This window comes from Rhipicephalus sanguineus, chromosome 11 (assembly GCF_013339695.2).
Source record: "Rhipicephalus sanguineus isolate Rsan-2018 chromosome 11, BIME_Rsan_1.4, whole genome shotgun sequence".
Taxonomy (NCBI): domain Eukaryota; kingdom Metazoa; phylum Arthropoda; class Arachnida; order Ixodida; family Ixodidae; genus Rhipicephalus; species Rhipicephalus sanguineus.
Window position 1 is genome coordinate 62,738,893 of NC_051186.1, and position 5,644 is coordinate 62,744,536.

Consider the following 5,644-nt stretch of genomic DNA (forward strand, 5'->3'; position numbering starts at 1 on the left):
TCTTCTTGGCCTTCTCAAAACTAAAGTTTTTCAACACCAACCCATGGCATTCGTTCAGTGCAACAGAACCGAAACCGAAACACAACAATGAGCTCGTGCGAAGGGCAGGGAGGAAGGCAAATTTCAGCGCAGTCGCATTTTCAGCTTTGTTGAAACAGCGCTCACTAGACGACGACGAAGTAAAAGAAGGCACAGGACAGGCGCTGCCTGTCCTGTGCCTTCTTTTACTTCGTCGTCGTCTAGTGAGCGCTGTTTCGACAAAGATGAACGCATACCAACTCGCTCAAGCTTCCATTCTTATGCATTTTCAGCGCAGCTTAAGAAACTAGGGTCCTTAAAATTACGTATGTATGCATTTTCTATTAAAGGAACACGCCACCTAATACTTTTGCACCTCAGATATGCATGATATTTACTTTTTGATCGACAACGTTCACAAGTATGAACAGCCGTACCAGTTCAAGACGGCTGGCCCTTGGGCAAGTGGTTCTACTTTGGCCGAGTGGCTGAATCGAGGGACGTGCCGACAAACAGAAAGACAGACAGAAAGACAGACAGACTAAAATTTCTGCGTTTAAGTTCCCCAAGAAAGACTATCGTCTTTAAAACAGTTAAAGTCCTCAATAATCAACGGCGCATACAATGCACAATTCTTGGACGGTAATCGAATGCTTCTCTTCTAGGAAACACTCACGCCAGCTCCAGCGTTGATCGTCGTAGTTAAACCATCGTCGTAACTTGTCACGGCTCACACGGCGGCGTCGTCATCCGATTCTTCCAGATCGACGTTCGATTCACCGCACACCATCATAAACACGTCTTCTTTGGCTGACGGAGCCACACTCAGCATAACTTCACCATCTCCGGGCCGACTGACTCACTCAATGACTCACTCCTCCCTGACTGACTGGTCGTCGTCGCACGCTTTTATCTCCTCTCCCCAGGGTTCTAGAAGCGTCGGGAGCGTTCTCTGGCGTGTAGCACAGCCAAAGCTAGGGAAAGGGCGAGAGGCTTCTCGTAGGTTCGAATCGCGGCGGCGTCGCTCGGCGATGCGTTACGCCTTCCCTCTAGAAACATCCAGGCATTGTCGGGCGCTTGATCTGAGACTGCTAGTGGGCGAGGAGGATGCGGCGCGTCGGCGCCTTTTGGCGCTTGTTTTTTCGTCGTCCCCGCTTCTTGGACGAGCGGCTCGCGCCGCTCTCTCCCGCTGCCGTTTGAAAGCGGCCGCGCGCGCGGTCTACAACGCGCTCGTTTGGGACATGCATGCATAGGAAGGTGCTCACAACAGCAACAATAACCAACTTTTTTGATTGCGAAGGTACCGTTTCCTTGGAATTAAGAAGACGAAGCTCGTTTCTCCGTGTATCACGCGCATGTTTCTTCTGTCCATCACCCAAATTCAGTTTATTATCGATATGACAGCCTATGCCGCTACCGGTGAATAGCATACCGTAGTTGCAATATTACGCTCGCAATAAAGCGCGCACTTGTTGTGCACCAAAATCTATTTTCAGCCCCAATGAAAAAAGAATACAGCTGTTTGCCACTGCCTCTTGGAGGCTGCAGTAAAATCTCTCTAAACAGACGTGGAAACAAGGACAGCTCCTCAGAGCGCCCTATGAGAAAGTACACCAAGCACTCGTCGTCTGGGCTGAAAGGGTAACTCTTCAATAAAGCTGTCACCACCACCGACGCCACCAGCACCCATTTCAGCAATGAAATCTACGAGGACAGACTTTTTGGCTAGTTGGTTTGTTACGTTCATTGAAACCATAAGCGTGGTACTTACGTACCACGCTCATGGTGCGCTCGCGGCCGTTTCGCTAGCTTGATATACACCAAAATTGGTATCTCGCGACGTGACTTTGTCACGAACCTAAATAACACGAGTTAACATGAAAATCATGACACGCACGTCATGTAGAGCATGACTTACGTGCCACGCTCATGGTGCGCTGGCGGACGTTTCGCTAGCTCGATATACACCAAAATTGTTATCTCGCGACGTGACTGTGTCACGAACCTAAATAATAGGAGTTAACATGAAAATCATGACACGCATGTCATGTACAGCATGATTTACATTCCACGCTCATGGTTCGCTCGCGGCCGTGTCGCTAGCTTGATATACACCAAAATTCGTATCGCGCGACGTGACTGTGTGACGAACCCAAATAACAGGTGTAACATGAAAATCGTGACAGGCGTGTCATGCACAGCATGACTTACGTGACACGCTCATGGTGCGCCGGCGGCCGTTTCGCTAGCTTGATATACACCAAAATTGGTAACTCGCGATGTGACTGTGTGAGGAACACAAATAACAGGAGTTAACATGAAAATCATGACGCGCATGTCATGTACAGTATGACTTACGTGCCATGCTCATGGTGCGCTGGGTGCCGTTTCGCTAGCTTGATATATACCAAAATTGGTATTGCGCGACGTGACTGTTTCGAACACAACAGGAGTTAACATGAAAATCATAACACGTGTGTCATGTACAGCATTGACTTACGTGTCACGCTCATGGAGCGCCAGCGGCCGTTTCGCTAGCTTCATATACACCAAAACTGGTATTGCGCGAAGTCTGTGTGGCGAACATAAATAACAGGTGGTAACACAAAAATCCTGACATGCATGTCGTGTAGGTGTGATTTAGACGCCACGCTCATGATGCACTCGCAGCCAGTTTGTTAACTGGATATATACATAAATTGGTATGGCATGACAGGAGTGCCGAACATAAATAGCAGGCCACGCATGCTATATATGTAGCAGAATATATGTTTCATTAGCATGGCATATACCAGATTGTACACGCATGCATGTATGACAGCGATATATGGCGAACTAGATGTCATGACATGAATGACTTCATTAGCCTCAATGACAAACAAGGCGATGTATGCCCCATTTGCTGGCTGCTTCGCAATACATCGACTCCCACACTGCGTGGGATCTGCCGATTTTTTTGCTTCCGAAAACGATGCATGGATATATGCACCTTAATGAAATTGGGCGTGTGGTTAGCGGCGAGCATACAAGCTCGCCGCTAACAACAAGCATACAAGCATACAAGCTGTTATGCTGCGCAGTTGTCCAGAGAACAGCAGACAACTGGCACACCTGTGTAAGCAGTTAAAATGGGCCATTACATCACACCGGTCCAGGGTTAGATATTTATCAATGTATGATGCTGTGTGTCATTTTAATAATGGCAGCAGAAACACATTTCATATTTCGAAGCAAGTTTGCTTCGAGCCTGGCCTCTACACTGCAAACACTTGCCTCACAAACGATCGGCACCGCATCGCGAAAGCGTCCTGTCACGGCACTGATGCTGCAAGGCAAGCTAGAAAAGAAAAGGGAATGAGACACTTGAGCAGAGGCACACAAGATTAAGGTCCAGGATGGAACTAGCTACAAAATATTTGGCAGATCCTACGCGCTGTGGGAACTGGTTTCATGTGAAGCAGTCAGCGAGTACTCCTATACTGTACTTTATGGCTTTGAGCCAGGAGTTACGAGGTGGATCGACGTATTTTTGGAAGTGTAGTAGCTATGTGCACATCGTGGGCTTAACCGGCACGTCGACAACACTGGCGTTTAAAGGGTAACGTATGGTGCCACGTAACGTCAGCCCTCATGTTGGAGTACATACGTTGGTGTTATCGAAGGTAAGTGCACCTTGTGGTTCAGACATGTGAAATATCACATATAACGTTCGTGAATGTAACGCACTGGGGTCGAGCAATGCTTCAATATAACTACACCCCTCTCAAAGTCACTTAAAGTCGACATCTGGACTTTTAAATGTACGCCGGCCGTCTTTCCCCGTTTGTAATTGCCCTCCCTGATGCTTCCCATTCAGAAGCTAGTCTTCTTATGGCCTCTACTGAGTGTTTAGTGTGAGAGTGATCACGCCACATGACATATATAGATGGACGACAAGCCGTAGCCCCTAAAGTGCTTCTCACTTAAAAGATCAAATCTGCTCTCGCCACCACCACGATGTTCAGACAGCGCAAACGAGACTGGAGTACTGCCCTAGGAGCGTTGCATGTAGTACCGCATTGAAGCATTTCATCGATGGTGCATGGCATCAACTCGCCTTCCTCTCGAAGAAGTGGCAATCTGCGCAATAACGCTGCACTGTATTTCGCTGTTGTGCCGTTCATTTAGCTGCGTGCCATTCTCGTTGCTTCGGTGAGGGCCATCTACTTACTATCCTTACATACGACAGGCCCCATGGCCACGAAACGAGCCGTTTGACAGATATATTTCCCCAGTCACATCGATGCCATTTTCAGCTGACTGCACGAGCTGTTTGTCACCGATGTCAACGTTATTGGCTGTCACCGGTATGAAGACGCTAAACTTCATACCTTCCAAAACTACTAGTCTACCTTCCCTGCGATAGATGGACATCGTTTTGGCATCCGGTTAACGATCGGTCGTCTGCGATATTTGCCCACCTCGACCGTTCCGTTCCACACATAATCGGTTCTGCGTAACGCAGACACTGCTCGCATGTTGTTTCGTTTGGTCTCAGCTAAACGTAGACGTAAGCTCGTAACTTCGCGCTGTGTAGCTTGTCGGCTGTCACGCTCAAAGATTCGATTGTTAGGTTTCTAAAAACTTATTGAGTGTCCTGCCGTTTAATGATGCGGGCTGAGGCCTTCCACATCAGGAATTCCAAGCCTCACCTAGACGCCACTTCGCGGGCTTGCAGGATGATCGTGATTTAGTCGGCGAGCTCTTAGCTGTGCAGGGCCTCGATGCCTCTTAGTATTTTCGCGAACTCTTTTCCCCCATCGGATGCCCGCATTGACACGGCACACTTGCATTCGTTAGCCGTGGAGTGCGAGGTTTGATTTCACGGTCGTGTAAGTCGCCGTTTTCTCTGCGTTTATTCCTGGCCTCCGCTACGAACTCCTTTAGTGACACCCGTTCGGCAGCGGAAACGACGTTAGTTAATTCTAGGTGTGCCCTGCATAATATAGCTTCGTGATCAAATGCATGCCATCGTGGGGGAGGAAATACGAGCAATCCTACCTACAAGAGATTGCGAGCAAGTAGTGTAGCTGTCAGTTGGAGCTTGAAAAACAACATTCCACCCGCGCCTACAGGGTCTCACGACGCTAGATCTGAAGTTTCTCCGGCGTTCAGCTCTGCTACACACGTCTATGTGCCGATATAGGCGGCGCGAAAGAGCTTGAAAACGTCACTGCTATAGGGCAACCGAACTAATGAGGTACTGATCACAGGCACAGACCTTACTACCTTCGCTGTGAACATCAGTGACTCGTTATTGCTTCCACGGCAAGAACCAGCACGTCAACGTTAGCTTTCTTGAATAATGGTCAAAACGAGACACTTCCACTCGAATGCCTCAAGCACGATGATATTGAGGCAACGCTGCCTTCGACTCCACCCATACGCCTTTCTTGATAAGGTAATCCATGTTCGCTTTCATAAGAAGTACCTCAGTTATAGTGAGCGTCATGGGTAAACGTCTTCTCGCAAAGTGGCAACTTATGAATTGTAGCCGCTGCGAAAAGGCAACCCGTCTGGAAATGCTTCTCAAAAAGTAAATAAAAATGTGCTCAGAGCCAAATACAAGAGGGAAAATATAGAATTT